The 17,795-nt window shown below is 29.4% G+C and overlaps 1 protein-coding gene and 1 long non-coding RNA gene across 6 annotated transcripts in view; one reads left to right on the forward strand and one right to left on the reverse strand.

The window, feature by feature from the left end:
- LOC132739023 (homeobox protein HOX3-like) overlaps positions 1-17,795 on the forward strand; it is a 74,895-nt gene that overhangs the window by 18,004 nt on the left and 39,096 nt on the right. For 3 of the 5 annotated variants that reach the window (XM_060726669.1, XM_060726664.1, XM_060726668.1), the window contains exon 2: positions 6,582-6,675. The gene's annotated coding sequence lies outside the window, so the exon portion shown is untranslated. Of the gene's footprint in view, positions 1-1,038; positions 1,215-6,236; positions 6,676-17,795 lie in introns of those variants that run through there. The other 2 variants (XM_060726667.1, XM_060726666.1) reach the window with 2 other exon arrangements.
- LOC132739024 (uncharacterized) lies at positions 4,713-10,003 on the reverse strand. Its single transcript, XR_009626947.1, has 2 exons — positions 9,602-10,003; positions 4,713-5,127 (listed from the first exon to the last, which is right to left on the reverse strand). It is a non-coding gene; the product is annotated as an uncharacterized LOC132739024 (long non-coding RNA).

A 17,795-nucleotide genomic window follows, 5' to 3' on the forward strand; every position in this document is an offset into this window, starting at 1 on the left:
CCCTTCGTGTTTTCAGGTTTCCCTGTGTTTTTTAGAACTTCCTTACGTGTTTTGAGAATTTTCTTTCGTGTTTTCAAAATTTCTCTACGTATTTTGAGAATTCCCTTACTTCTTACTTAAAGGTTGGCCACAGCTTTATATTGACTCTTTCATGCTTTAATCTGTTGTATCATATTTGACAGCGATAGTGTCATCTCTATGCTCATCGCCGTGTTGCGCTTGTTCTGCATGCTTGAATTTGGGTTATTATTTATCAAAATTGTTTCTATTTTGCCCTATTAGTTTTAATTGTCATGTCGAAAAAGTCTTATTAAAGGCGATTTTATTAAACTGAAGCTTATAGTTTTATTTAGTTCGTTAGGCTTTAGCCTTATATAGGTCATATATAAGAAGAAAATCAACAAAGCTATACAGGTTTATCATGATAGTTACAAGTCTGCTTCTTTAAAATTACGAGTACAAGACATTCTTTAGCCCATTTGTGCATCTTTTTTTTGTGTCATTAATCGACGATGTCAACAATCAATTGTATATTGCACCATCTTCACCTTTATGGTGTGTATTAATGAAAAGCTTACTAAGTCTTATAGGCAAGACATTTTAAAAATGACTATGATCTATTTTTAATTTTAGATAAAATAATTTGACGTACATTGGAGAAAATGAATTAACCCAACCTTTCTTAAGTTGTTGAACAAGGTACATGCCAAAACAGAAAATTGAACATAACTGCGTTTTATTAAAATATTTAAGCTTTGAATAACAGTTCAAGAACGAAGTTGTTATTTCTGAAACAAGTGTTTATTTCTTTAGGAATCCAAATATCAACCTTAGGTACGTATCAAAAATAACTTAATATCCGTGGTTAACATTTTATCTGTATATATGTATACGCAACATGGGGTTTCTGAAACTCAATACGGCCCACATCAATCGTTTTTTTGAATAAAATGTTTTTACATACATTTTATATTGCCAATCCCTTTAAAAGCGGGCATGGCCTGCTCATTTTTAGGTTTTTAACTGCCAAGTGTTACTCTACACGGGAACTCGATATTATATTAACTGTAATAGAGCTATTTGTCTTCCTAGTTCTTTCGTCGTTCAACAATAATGTACAAAAATAGACTCGCAGACGTGAAACAACTACATTTACACGTGCCACCAATACTATCTATACTTTTAATGTTGGAATAACGTCGATTAATACAAATGTGAGTAAATAATATTTATTTTATTTGGCTGATTTTAAGTTTTTTAAATCTTTTACTATCAGCTTAACACGGAACAGTTATTTGAATACCTTCGCTCAGTATTTAAAATATTATTCTTATTAGTATTATAAGATACTCGTATAACTATTGTTTCAGTGGAAAAACTTTCTTTTGTTGAATGTATTTTTTTGTTCATTACGTTCAGTAAATACCATTATTTCAAGTATTTATACAGTTGTGCTTACTTGTATAATTTATTTATTTTAAGTTAATTGAACATTTCATATTACAAAGTTTTGATTTAACCGTAAAATAAAAGTTCTGATCTAAACTAAAATGAAATGTTTAAAAAAGTTTCAAACACTTGTTTTTACTGTTTTCTTTTCTTTTTATTTCATGCATTTTGTTTGTTACGTAACGGCGTTAATAAACTTTTCATAATCTCATTTTCGTAAATGTTATGTATTGCCTAAAACAATCATAGCATAATTTCATCAGTTTATCATATAAAAGAGATTGTAGTAAAATACGGTTTCAAAATGGAACACTTCCTTTGAAATAATCTGAAAGTTATGAGAATATTGGGGTTATGTGAAGTAACATGATATGTTATGTTGCAACCAAATTAATATGACGTAAAACATTTAATATCTCGGTAAAACTTCATTACGATATAATTTCCTAACATTATAAATCGATTTTATGATTTAATTTAGCAAGCGCGTCATTGTATCAAATGTTAAATCATTTTATCTTAATGAATTACGCACAATAATTACGTAATATTGCTCTTCGTTTCGTCGATACAGCAAATTCAAGAGACTACTGTTTGTTGACTTTTCGTGTTTTTCTGTAGTTTGTACAGCATTGACAAAAATACACACACACAAAAATAGAAAGTAAAAAAAAACTATTGTAGTGTTTTCGTGCAAATTGACGAAATATTAGAAGCACGAACAGACGACATGTTAATGTTTGTCGTGCATTTGCCTTTTCGCCTCGAAAACGGCCTGATATCGTACAATATGGAATCAGTCACAATGAATAAATGCCACAAGTTCTAACTTCAGAGTACCATCACTGTATGTAATGTTATTCATTATAAGATCAAAAGTGCTGTTATAACCTTACTATAATAGCAAGGCAACTGTAACGTTTTAAAGGATATAAATTTCATCAGATATTAAACTGTTCAAAATAATCCCCTAATAATATTTAACACAGCTATAAAATGTCAAATATAATATTTACTGCTTTTTTGTGTGCTTTAGAAATTTCATTTGCGACATATAATGTTTCCATTCATATAAAACTGCTATCAAGAGCCCCATATCCCGAATTCTGAATGAAACGTTCTAAAATTACACCGAGTGACTTTAATTGACTTTTTACTACTCTTTTATGACCAATTTTCATAATTTTGCAGCGTTTCATGGCTGTTTTACTACCTAAGCGTTGCAATGCTCTATTGTTCTGGCTTGTCATTTGTCAGATTGGAACGTTATTTTCGTGGGTTGGTATATAGTATTCCTTTATTTTCAAGTTTTATTAAACGTTTCAGAAATAAAAACTTATGAATGAAAAATTATTAAGTAAAATGCAAAAAAGTGATGAAATTGAAAAACGTATATTTATTGATTTGATTTTAACTTTTTATTATTTCATAAAACTAACGTCTGTCTCCGGCGAAAATACGCAAAATTTCAATATATCAAATATGAGTGAAATCTTTATAAACATACGCTATATTAACATAGGAAACATAACGTTTTGAAAACACAACATTTTATTGACTTTAACACTTAACCTGCTAAATTTCATTTCTAGGCTTCTATTTGTGAATTGTACATTATAAAGTCAAGTCAAGTCATGTCAAAAACTTTTATATCTCTCATTCCATGTACAAACATAGAAACAATGAGGTCAACATGAATAAAAGGTACAATGAGGCTCAAATAACAATTATTTAACATAAGATCAGGCTATACTTACAAACAAACAAAACAATCTGACATTAAATACGAGATATGTATATTTTCAAGGACCAAGTATGTGGAGAGCCATACTTTGCTGTATGTTTATAAAACATATGTGTAAAAAATTAATACTAGTACCCTAATCAGGAATCAGCTATATCAAAGTGCTTAACATACAGTATTTTGTATTACTATTTAGAAATTAATAATACACGTCATAATAATATATTTTTTTAATGCGCAAAAAGAAGATGTTCGTTTTGTATACAGTAGATAGAAATAACACCTTTTTCTGTTAGTTATCCAACAGTATAGGGCAGTGACTGACTGCATGGGCGTGCAGAGTGCCCTTGCTCTTAACTAATGGCAAAGACTGATCGATTTTTTGAACCGATTGGAATCAATTTTAAAGTTTAAATTGTCAGTAACATTGTTACATATTACATATATTATGTTTACTATTAAAGTTTACTATCTATATTGCATCCTGAAAACAATCTACCATTCTTGTCAAACAATTAATGAAAGCTTGTGAGAATTATTAGGATATTGACTTAACATAACATTTACATGTATCATAAACATTTTCATATGATAATTTGTTTGATGTAAGTAAATTATATATTTAATGACCATACATATTTTTAATATCATAATTCAACTTAATTTCAGTTGTGTAGATTATCATTAGATAATGAACAGAGAATTTTCACAAAACATATTTCAATTAATTTAATGCTTGTTGACTATGAACTTTTAAAGTTTTTATCAAATATTAATTGCTGCTTACAAATTGTCATTTTTTCTTTGAAAAGAGAAATCTTCTTAGAGCAAGGAAAACAAAAACTAAATAAATTGGTAAAAAATGGCAAGTCGGTAAGATAGTCTTCACGTGAGAAATATTGTAAACTGCTACATCTTCTATGCTCCCTAGCACCGGCTTAAAGAGTATTCGGTTTTCTACTTTAAAACTATCGCAATCATGCCAGCTCTAAAAAAATGTAGCTGATAACTGGGATTTGTCTCTGTTTGGTGGCCATTTTGCAAAGCCCACGTGAACTTCTCTACAAAAAATTACAGAAAAAATAAAATGCAACATAAATTCAAATGAGTAATTTAGAAAATTGCGTGTTCGTGTATTTGTTTATTTATTTATTTATTTATTGAGTTCTTTATAATTGTTGATAGTAGTTTGTCTGTGTATTGTTTTGTTTTTGTATTTTCTTGTGGTAAAAAACGAAATCTTGAAAAACGAAAAAAATCTAAACTTTCTTTTATAACAGCTGTGATTTCTATTTTAATATAATATGAAATAAAAACAAACGCATAAAAAAGTAAACTTTGGCACATATTTTATATCGCAATTTATTTTTGGAAAACAGAATCGTGCAAGTCAAATTTACATGCTAGAACATGATATTGCTAACGACTCATTCCAGATTTTTGCGAAACAAAAATTCAGAACCTTTTCACAGAATATTTACTTCAATTCAGTTTGAAATAACTAAATAAGAAACTGGTATTATTTTAATTTTTATTAAGATGCTTTTGTCAATACGTCAACACACAAAACAAGAATTATGTATCTCCGTGTCCATGGGTTAAATGTTAATATATAGACGTATAACTACATGCAGAAATATGATATATTAATAAATGTTTTTGATAAGACTAATAAACTATTTGTATAAACCACATGGTCAATAGAGTGACGTCCAACACAAAAACACGTCTTATCACAGCAATAGGGAAGAGATGTTACTCTAGATGTTGTCAATTGAACAAATACATGGCATTCAGATTGAAATTATCGTAGGAAATCATCGATGTAAAGTTCTTGATCCTTTGGAGATGTGTCTGGCACGGTAAATAGAGACAACATGGGCTATAAATCATTGGATGCCATGTTGTCTAGAACGCGCTTGTGTCCATACGATCTGCAAATGAAAATAAATTGATTATTTTAGAAGCTTGCAGTGCGCATGACAAAAGAATAATTGACGCAGACCGATAAACCTTTATTGAACTGTAGGGTCCACGCAGTTTTGGGAAACCATTGGATCGAAAATAGCATGTACGTTTTAGCTGGATACGAATATCGACGTCTCGAATCACTGATTTTCTTATTCTATTAAATATTTATATTTATTTTCCATTATTTGAGATCATGGGTCTCCAAAAAAACAAACATAGAGTAATTTTAGAATAAAGGACTTAATACGGGCGACTGTAACCTGAAACCACTGTTCTAGAGACTGTAATTGGCTATACGTATAATGTTATGTATATATTTGTAATTTACTGGTAAGCGGTCCTCAAAAGGCAAACAATACTAATATAATTAATATTTGTACAGGTGCTTAGAAAAGCAAGAAATTATTATGCCTGTGTTGTATAACCACGTATGGGGTCTATGAAGACGTCAAATTCGAAGGCAGCTTTCAACAATTCTGAATAATATTTCTCGCAACTTGTTTAATTGATATTCAAATTGTTTTGCTGCCTGGGTTTTATTTTAGCATTTAATGCAAAGAAACAACTATTATGATAGAAAATGAAAGTCTAAATAATGTTTTAGAAATAGTCCACATGTGATTATTGTAAAGCTTAACTCAAATAAATAACGAATACAGTTGGAAATATTTCCCGACACAATATGTTTATGAACATAAAAAATTATCAGTTTTGTAAAAACACCGAAACCTAACTGAAGCTTGACAACGGATTCAATTTGTTTGTTCTCAGACATTATTTTGTAATGATTTTAGTTTGTTTTTTTCAACTCGGAACCCTTTGAACTTTCGTAATGAGTAAAAACATTGCAGTAAATAGGATGCAGATGCAAGAACTGAAGTGAAATAAAAACAACAGAGAATATTTTGTATTGAATGTTAGTCATTTATATCATTTTGTTCGGCAATATGTATTGTTTTGAATACATAAGTCATCAAACCCTCAACTAGATTCCTTATGTCAACTTTTTTTTGCTTTCTTGGCTATGTTTTTTCTGTTTTGTTTTTCCTCAATACTTAGTCATTCGTACGAGAAAAGAGATCCGAAATCATGCCCAATTATCCATATTGATCGATTCAGAAATTCTAGAGGACCAAAGAAAAGCAATGCAATCCTTTCGACTTCTTACTATCGTTCAATGTCACAACAACCTACTTTGCTTCTTAGGTATATTTTTTACACAGATTGAGTAAATTAGTTTTATTTAAAATACTTTATTTGTTCCGATACGTATTCTTTATTTTGACATTTGCTCGTGACAATTTCTCCGGTGTATAGTACACGCTAGTTTTCACAGCACACCCGCGTTATTCTATACCCATCAATTTAATATGTTCGTGCAATGTTGCTTCAGGTATCTATATAATTCTGTTTTCAGATTTGAGTGACAGGGCTAGACAGTCGTTCTCCGCTCTTACAGCCCAACGTCGTCGTTTTGACAGGCGAACCTGAGTCCTGAATACCGATAATTCGTGAGTATTGTCATGTCTTCGTCATCTAGGGGGAAACCTGAATAAAAGGCCCTCGACCTGTAAATACAAGCTTATATTAATTCATGAAGCTTCGAGTTCTCGCAAGAGAGTTCTGCCCAAAATCGGCTTTTAATTGAGACACGACGAAACCTCTGTAACAAAAAGAAACCTCGCCCGTGAATATTTTAAATCGTATTTTTTAAAAGAAACATACAATACGAAATTGTTAGTCATACAAAAATGCTTTAATTTATTCAAATCCGTTTGTTAAATAACAACATTCCTTTAGTGCGCATAACAATCCGTCACACAAACGGTGTGTAATGTATAAAAAGGATTAAACTGAACAATTCATTTTTAGACTTTTTCCGTTGACACTTTAAGTGTCCGTCCTTAAAAAGGCGTGTTTCTACAGATTTTACAAAACATGTCGGAACTAAACCCTTGTAAGTTTGACGCAAATCTTAAAGTTTGATTCTTAATATATTAGTTGATATTACCGTCGAGGGAGGGGGGAAGGTGTAAAAAGTCATTGATCACGTCGTGCCAGATTTGTCTGTTCTTTGTCATATCTGATTTTGAAAATGGGTACCAAAATTAAATTTATTGCAAAAAGGCCAGTTGAATTTTGTATAAAGCACTCCGTTTATCAACTGGCTTCAACAATTTTGTAAATATTATCGTCGCCATTGATCGATGCGTAAGAAAGAATATAGAATCAGTTTTCGCAAGTTTCTGGCTGTATTGGTCAAAATGCAGTAGTGAAATTCTCCCTTCTTTTTCGTATATTCTTTGAATTGCATTCTTTCATATAGCCTTAAATTAACTTGACAGAATACAAATTATATGATATTGTTCATTTCTTTGGAATATATCTTCATTGAAAAAAGTCGCGTAAAAAACTTCAAATTTCAAATTGATAAAAAATTAATAGGAACTGATCCGTCTAAATAAATACCTTTGCATTTCCATCATTATTGATTATAGGATTATTTTTTTTATTAAGAAAAAGAACAACATTTCTATTCCATATTTATATTTAATTTTTTTCCGAAGCATGTATTGTATTGCAGTGAATTATATATTTTTATTTTTCTGTGATATATGAACGAACATTTAATATATTCAAATAAAAATGAAGAAATGTAATTCAGCACTGCTCGAACGGGAAAAACACGATATATTTAAAACATGTATTAAATACTATTATTGTATCGGTTTAAGGTTTTAGACTTTTCCTGAATTTCAGAATGGAAATGTAATATGGAAAAAATGATTGGCAAGAAATCGGGAATTTTCACATTTTTCACTTTTCTACTATTGTTTGGCTTAAAATGATTTCCTAAATTTATTGTATCATTTGGTGTTTGATTTTTGTTTCTAACCAGTTTAAGTTGTACAAAAAAGTACACTATGTTTATTAAAGATATCAAAATTCTACTGTTTTTCCTCCGTAAAACAAGTATTTATTTGTATTTGCAGTCTCCAAAAATACAGTAATAAAAAAAAATTCTTCGTGTAACATTGTAGTTTTTTAAATCATTTGTGTTTTGTTTTATGATTTTAGATATGTTTGGATATTAATTTTTCGTATCAGTGTCAATTAATAATTTAAGCGGAAAATACCAACTATTTGTTGCAATAAAATAATTTAAAAAATATGCAAACATTTAAAATATTGTTGTTTATTTGTTTGACATTTGTAGATTTAAAAACAAAGTTTAATTTAAAATTAAATATAAATAAAGTAACATTATCAGATGATACGACTTTTTTTCAAAAAAGAAAAAACTACACATTTTTTTAAGTAAAAGTATTTCTACAATTAAAACACTCATATTATCTTCCATTAATAATTATTGAGGAAACATCATTCAATATTTAAATGATTTTGAAAGGGGGAAAATTGATGTTTGTCCAATACGGCCCATTAATGAAAATAAGCCCTATGTTAAAGTGTTTTAAGTTATATGTTAGAATATATATATTCTATTGTACTTGTAAAAAAAGCTTAGAACATATATACTTTCAAATAGGCTTTTATACATGCAACAGAATAACATTATTATTTAAACTACTACTAGTTAAAGGCAGATGAATATTTTGTTCCTCGCATCTTGAGATATTTTAGTATACAGTATTATAGTAAAAAAAACAATAACTTTAAGAGCGGTGTTGGGGGGATGTTGGATACTACAATGTAACGCATATATCATTTACATCATGATGCATTGAAGTTTGTCGTAAATTAATGATGACATTATTTCCAATATGTAAGTAGTGAAGTGAGATCCATCAACAATCTTATCTAGCTGTCAAAATAATAATGTAATGATGTTTTGATATTTCTTGTAAAATACATCATCATAATTATTCATCTTATAATGACTTATTGAAGGCGACAGTTTATGGGGACATCTGAAATAGTTATTTGTAGGTCGTAGCATACATTTCTTTTTCAAAATGCCAATACGGAACAACATAGTTCCAAGCGTCAGTAAATGATGTGACTAGTTTGCTTGATTAGTTTACCAATGTAATGATTATGTTTAATCGTTCTATTCTTGATACTTTCTTGTATAATCAAATGTTTTCTAAAGGTATAAATTAAGCCATTTTCTTGTGCTGTACAAACTGAAATCCTTGGACGGAAAATGGAAGAACACAGCAAAAAAAACGTGCATTCACTTTTTACACGTCTCTGTTTATTCCAATAACACAATTAAAACTTAACTAATTTATTCGCACTTTGTATTCAAATTTTATTTTCATTTCTATTCCATTGAAATTATTCGTTACCTGACACTATAAAATATACAGTGAATTTTATATCCAAAATAATATATTCCACGAGTTATCTCATTAAAATTGCGCTTTCCACGTATTTATCAAACATTAAAACACATTATAAGAATATGAAACTCACAGGGTAAAAGCACAGGTTTTATAATTCTTAGATACATATCCTGACTGCCTGAGATCTTAACCTGAAATAAACATCGTTACTGGTACATACATTAAATGGATGACAGTTATTTTATTAATAGGCTCTGTCCGTCTATGCTTTATAGCGTAATTTATCAAACATTGTTTTCCTATCAGGGGAGTTCAGATTTGTACGCTTGTGAACTGAGACAAAAAAGAACGAAATGGAGAACTAACATTAAGAAAGACTCAAAAAGTTTGCAAACTCCTATTGGAAAAAATGGGAACAAGGGTCATTAATTTCTAATTTTCAGCTATTTCTACTTGTATTTGTATTAGCATTCGTTTTTGATGGATGTTGAGATATTGTTTACCATATGCAGATGAGCTGAGCACAGACCTATCAATCATTAACAACAAAACGACCGTTCACATTTTAAATTTTAAGTTATTCTTGGTCTTTACCTTCAACCCTTTTTTTTCTTTTGGATGAATTTGCAGCCAAGTTCAATCCGTAGCCAATGTAAAAAATCTACAACGTTTGTATCTCTGTTTGAAAATAAATATTCCGGATAAAAATAAATTCGCTATCATTTATTTACAATGTTATGATTTAATTGTCTGCGATATAAAAGTTTGTATTTGTCTCAGAAATTTGTTTCATTATTTTTTATATTTAAATATCATATGTTTAAAATCTTTAATTACCTTTTTGGCAATCATCTTATAATATAAATGATATATATTAATATAAAAATAAATATCAATGTTGTATTTTTTAAATTAATAACACTTATTTTATATCAAATCTAAAACATGTGCTTTATTACTTGAATTAAAGTATTTGTTGATATGTTTTGCTTTCACTCATTCAATCATTCTTTACGCTGTTGACGCTTAAGACGAAACAAAGAATGTATCAGAAGATAGAGTATAAAGGCTTTGTATAGTAATTTACATTTTCATTACAAGATTGTTTAAATTATGGATAGATCTTTTACTTCAATTATGCTACAATTTCAAATCAAAGGAACTTAATTTCAGAAATTATGCTTTTTGCCAGAAGCTATTAATACAAAATACCAGACATCAACAAAAATGCCTTTAGTGAAGACTAAAAAGGAATCAACACATATCAACTTTTATAAGCATATATGACGTCATATTAAAAGAGAGATTTTCTGTAAGTGATTTTGAAAAATATAATATATTTCTTAAGGCCAAGCATCTTTCTCCCAAGTTATTCGCCAAATGTTACAGTATAAAAAGGCTTAAGTCATCGCTTCTAGTTTAAAAAAAATCTTCTTTTAATTGGAAACGTTTCTATTTTTAAATACTGACTATTTAAAAGCATAAAAATACTTTTGAAAGCAATAACATTTTAGATATTCAAAGAACAAAGTTAAGCATTTCATCTTAAGTCTTTTAAAACTACACGGTAAGAGAGTCTTAAGATCGTTGACTTCAAACCACTTGCCCCTGACTGCCGTGGATTCAAATCAGTTACCCGTTCGTACCTGAAAGAATGCACGAAGGAGCACCTGATGTTTTCCTCCAGCTGTAAAACTAGAAAGTCGCCATATGACCTTTACTTTGTCTGGGCAACGTAAAAACCCGACAAATAGATATCAAAACAAAACAAAAAGAAACAAAACTAGCATGAAGTAAGAAAGTCACTTGTTTTACACCCATCCAGTCTAAATTGTTTAACGTAATGGAATAGAACAATATTCAGTCTTTGGAATTCAAATCACCTAAATAACAATGGGCACTTTTAGATTCAAGTCAGAACAAGTTAGGTTAATAATTGTACGGCCGTTAGCATCAAGACTTAGCCTTAGCAAGATATAGGAATATTTCTTGTAAAACACTATAATATACTATGAGAAAAGCTTAAATGCTTTGAAATTAGTTTGACTGTGTAATTTAATTTATGTTCCTTCGGGCATGTTACGCAATACTAATGTATTTTATTCGGACTTTCGATTTCTTGTTCTTCTAAAACACTCCTTTGTTTGATTAATTTCCAACCTTCATAAAGAGGGGGGAAATGTAATACACATGTACTAAGACGTATCAGACAATGGTTCATTTGATTAAAAGTGTGTGTTGCTCCTGTTTGGATGAAGGTTACTAACCTGCATATTTACTTAGTTTATTAGCAACACGTCATTATATTTCTGTTGTGTGCTGTCCCGAATCATTCCAAGTTCTGTGTTCTGTCACTGTTTAATATATTTAATATATAATGTTTAAGATATTTCTTGCATGACACTTTTGCCCATAGAGAGTGCAGACTTCATCTTGGCTCTTCTTCTTTTATAGATAGTGTCTTAAATATTCTCCAGTTTTGTACAGTCAATAAATGGTTAAAACTTGCAAGCATAACATCTTCGCAATCAATTTAAGACCATCGAACATTTCCTCTAAAACGTCTCCAATTTGTAAGTTGATATTGCGACATATTATTGCGGCACCGCCATCGTGATTTTAAAATATTCTTTGTGAACACTATCCCTTATTGTTAAATCAACAACTTAAAATTATTTATCAAATAGTAACACCCCGCCTGCTTGCTTTTGGCTGAATTCACTTAAGTGATTATTCAAGATATATTTTGTTTCATTCTGTAAAGAAATAAATAATATGTTGATACATATCTAAATAGTAAAGGTGCATCAAACGCCAATTTGCTTTATGTTTTGAAGGGTTGATATAGATAGGGTATGAGCGATTCTACAGCCGTTGCAAAATCACTTTGACATCACTCCCGAGGGTAAAGTATTTTCAAACCATGCAATAACATGTAGAAATTCTATTTCGACGTTGCAACGATATTGCTATACAAAGTTTTTGCAATGGGAGTTAGCAAAGACCTTTGGCTTGTTTTAATTACTTTGATGTAAATCTCTCGTGGATCAATGTGTTGCGCAATAGAAAAGCATAAAGGGCTTGTTATTAGAAAAAGATAAGTTTAAGATAAATCAGAGAAAAACTTCTTGATTTTCTTTTTCATTTAGATCGTTTGGTGTCTGATGCAAGCCGATTATATACTGTATGTTTGAATGAAACTTGCAAACATGTTTCCGAAGAAAGCGATAGGTATGAGAAAGTATACGATATTTTATAGAAGAACTTTATTTAACACACTTTAAAAACTTGTATGTTAATTTGTAAAAGATTTTATTTTAATACAGTACTTTTTTAATTTATACTTATAATCAATCGTAGATCTACGTATACTTTACTGGCCATTTAATGCTTAACATTTTCTGTAAAAAAAAACAATATAAATTTCGCGAAAAGCCACTTATTTCACAAATTAGAAGAAATGTTAATGGAGTCATAGCCCAATGAAGTTTTAAAGTATTAAAAGCAAAACTGGCATGAATAGGAAACTCTGTTCATTAAAGAAAGTAAATTTTTGAAACACAGACTCTTCATAAATCAGGCACATGTAGAAGTTTATGAGTCTGTCAGATTGGTCCAGACGTATAATGTAAATCAAGTAAGACTAATTTCACGAGATTTCACGAGATTCTTAAGTGCGATAATCTGTTATTTGCTCATAAAAAGATAAAATTCAAGTGAGCGTGAATTGGCTAGAAATAAAACTTTCGATAAAGACTGATTTATGGGAATGTTTGCAATACAATACATGAATTATTGGCTCATCTTAAGAAAATGTTAAGAATTTCTAATAAAGTGTTTCTTCTTTATTTGTCATGGCAGAAAATAAAAAGTGATCATGTCACATTTTGTTCTGGGATTTGTTTCATTTATTACATTTTAGCATCTTTTAAATTCTGTCATTAAGATATTTGGTTTATTTTTTCAAAAAAGTAGGAAAAAGGATATATTTGAATTAAATCTACATAGTAAAATATCGGTGCATCAAAACGTTTCTAACGATATCTTCTAATACAAATAACACATTCAAACCAATATACAAAAATCATAAACTATTAGAATATATCCTATCGCGGTATCGTTAAATGAATAACGCATTGCATATGATTATTAATAGTTATATATAAAAATGATTTGAAAACTAGCATACTAATTTATATAAAAAAAGACAAGCTTATGAATATTTGACACCGTGAGGGGTTTTATATGATATATATGTCACTGTCTGTCATGTTTTGTGAAGATTGCTGAAAAACATTGTCAAGTTTCTCATAGCTAGCAAAATAAAGTGATATTTTGAGAGTTAATGCGTTACAAAGCATGATACAATTTTAAGGGAAAAACGGACAGCACAAATCTTCAAATTGTGTTTTTAACTTAAGTCAAGCTAGACTTTCTCATTATGTTCCCTTTATCTTATAAGATCTTTATCAGCCGGTGCTAGGGGGCGTGAGAGATTTTGCATATCCCGAATATCTCTCGTGAACAAACTAAATAAAAACGAGTCTGCAATTGTCAACTATATTCGTTTTTGTTGCCATTGCTCTCGAACGACAAATCTTAAAGCATGAAATTTAATATCAGTTTTTGTAAATTCAAATAAATAACATACAAAACCTGAAGGTGATATGATCGTCAAAACTTGTCCATATTAGACAGTAATTTTGAAATATTTTGAATAATTATTACTGATAAATTCGAATGGACATTTTTTGCTTTGTGATATTGTTATTCATGGTGCATTTAGGTGTATGGTTTGTTTGGTTTGGTTTTACTGCGCACCAACACAATTTAGGTCATATGGCGCCGAAACAGACACGATGATTTTGGCTAACCTGTTATAAACTTAAAGCAACAAAAGGGGTCAAAACCATCTCACCTGCTGGAGCTCATCGTCGATTGCCCACGGTATACTCGTATATTCCGTATATACTAGATAATGAAGTATGAACGGAATAACCGTAACCATCGTAGGTAACCGTCGATGGCTGGAGCTAAGAGATGCTTAGACTCCAGTAATTCGAACCCATTTAGTCGTCTCTTATGCTCACGCAGGGATAATCGTTGACTGCAATTATGGTGCCCCAACCCTTTAAGGCACCCTCAGCCACCAGAGAATCTAAAAGTATGCTGTGTTACATATAAAGAAATTATTAGTGAAAGTGTACATATCTCATGAAGAAAGACACTCTATTCAATACTACCTACACATTCGAAACAAATTCTGCCTTATGCAAAAGTCGAAAATTAGCAAATTCTTTAATATTTATGTAAACTAAGATTGCCTGGTCTTAGATGTATATTGTGAAAACAGATTAAATTTTAGTATACATGACAGATATGAATATTTAGTAATGTATTATTACTACCAAGAAGTCACTTCCAATAAAGCTGGAATGTTGCCATAAATAGTATAACTATTACAGTATTTGTGTAATTTAAAACTAAACAGAAAAATACCAAGATATTTCAACATACAAGAAATGTAAATCTTCTCCGTCGTTTCAATTCTGATTGTATGTGTATGTTATTCACTGTCTTGCCATGAAACCTTTTGAAATTTGACAAAAATAAACTTATGAAATTATCAAGCTTAATATTATGATTATATGTAAGTAAGCTTGATTTCACATAAAGGATTATCTTTCTTAACAATATTTTTTTTAAATCACTTATTTTTTTTAATTTTATATATAAACCTTCTTTATCAATGTGCATGAAATTGTACATCAGAATTAGCTGAAAAACTGTTTTTTTCACTGCTTTTAAAATCTTGTGATATTGAAATGAATGATTTATTATAGAACTATTTATACAATCATGTTCATACAAATTGATTAAATATACCTCGTATGTCTTGGTCTCTCTTTGGTAACATCTTATGCTGAATTCAGAATATTTTACTCTTCTTATCCAATATTAGGGCGTTTTTCTTTTCGTTTTTGCTGATAATAAATGAAATATTCACAAGTGTAATAGCTAATTTTTTATACAAGTATTAAAAATAAAGATTTTATGTGGCTTCTATCAATTATTTCCTCATTAACGAAATAGATGAGAATATTGACAAATGTGTTGCTGTAAAAACACAAAGTGGTTTAGTTTGTAATAAGTTACAAGTTTATATTTAAAATGTCAAAGTTTCTTTATGCGACAATCTTTCCTTTCGTGTTTTCTTTTCATATGATAAAATATCATTCTAAAATAAACTTCTTTTTTCTTAAATACTAACCATGTCGTTTACATGTGCGGCACTGGATAATATGTTTTTAAAAATGACTTTGTTTCAAAATAATGTACACAATAATATCAAACGGGACTCTTTAATATTATATTACACTTTATTTCCCATTTTCATAGATTTTAACATAATAGAAGAAAAAACATATATATATAAATGTACAATCACAATCATTACAAGTTATACAATAATTCAACATAGCAAATATAGGTCATGGTGTAAACATAGGTTAAGCACATAAATTTATATGCATCATAATATAATTTATACATATTTACATTTGTAACAAAAGATGCTGTGAGATATATATATATATATATATATATATATATATATATATATATATATATATATATATATATATATATATATATATATATATATATATATATATATATATATATAATTTATTGTCTAGAATTCCATTTAAAATTAGTGCTTAAACGAAACGAAAACAAAAACACTAAAAATGGATTAACATCTAAGTACGCTTATTGTTTGATATCAAGGAATTATATAAGCTTAATAACAGCAGAGTACCAATAATGTTATGTATGTATTTGTCGACTCGCCGTAAAGCACAACTCAAATGTCTGGTATCTTGATTGTAAAAAAGAGTGCAGAAGTACGTATGTTTGTCAAATAATTCATAAATACTATTGGACGTAATGTATACTTTTTCTGGTTCATTATCTACATTATTGTACAAAGTGTAATTCATCATATTGCAATATGTACAATGTGTATGTACTGGTATGTCACGAGCGAGAAATATATAAATATATTATAAAAACCATTACCATACGTGTGGGTTTTTTTTAAACCTGTAAATGGTATACTTAGAATTTTGACACCATTGAACAAACACAACTCTATTTTTCTTGTGTTTTTTATCGTATGTGTCTGAACAATTATTGTCTGGAAGGGATAAAAAACTAGAGAGGGAAGAAATTGGACCGAACTAAAACTGACAAAATCAACATCGGAAAAGAATCATTTCAAAAAGTCAAGGCGTCGAAAATCGCGCCAAGTTCGGTAAATTTGGTTTGTAAGATTGATTTTACTTCAGAAATGATTTATGACCGGTTCTGACACAACTGTTCGGCTCGTGTTACGCATCTAATTGGCCGATATCAAAAATGCATATGATCCTCGGATGAGGCTGTTGAAAATATAGCTCGTGCAATCAGAAATGTCGTTTCCCTGTGGGGATGCCTGGGAATCTAGTCTGAACCATATGGAATATGTAAATACAATCGAAAATAGTTCGCAATGATAAAAAACAATATCATTGTCTCCTATTACATCTTGTTTTTTTTCATATGTTTGGAAAGAAACGAAAATGAATCATCATATGTTTTAATATACTTATTTCTATATTTGTGCTGTGTATGAGAGATCTAGTTATTTTATTATTTGCATATTATCACTAATGCGTAAAATCTAAAGACTTAAATTTCATTCACACACACTTGTTTGCGTCGTGTTGGTTTCTAGAGAGCTATTTTAGTTTTTAATTTTCGTGCATGATATAAATTTTTACAGAGTTAATGCATGATTTGATGTCATTGATTTCAAATGTTTTATTCATTGCGCGACACCCCAATGTGTCCATACTTTACAAAGCACAATAGTTCAGTGTCCCTACAAATATTATAATTAAATTTACTGATAATTTTAGCACGGAAACAAACAATGCATTAACGATTTGATATGCATCATTAAAAACGGTAAAATAGTCCCATGTTCTTACTTTCTTGTTTATAAATCAAAATAATAAAAACAAACATTTCTTCTAAGTTGTTCTCGATATATTCCCTCAAATAATTTGTATGGAACAAAACAGAATAAACGTAACATTTTATAATATTTAGCACAAGGGAATAGTGATAAAAAATAAATACAGTCACATTTATCCTTCACATTGTCCATATACTATAAGTTGTTTTTTTTTAAAGATTATTTAAACATTGTGAAATTATTTGTTGTCATTTCATGTCAAATATTTTATTGATACATTTGCACATTACAAACAATTAAACAA

Source organism: Ruditapes philippinarum, unplaced genomic scaffold (genome assembly GCF_026571515.1).
Source record: "Ruditapes philippinarum isolate M1 unplaced genomic scaffold, ASM2657151v2 ctg1_1_1_1_1, whole genome shotgun sequence".
NCBI lineage: Eukaryota > Metazoa > Mollusca > Bivalvia > Venerida > Veneridae > Ruditapes > Ruditapes philippinarum.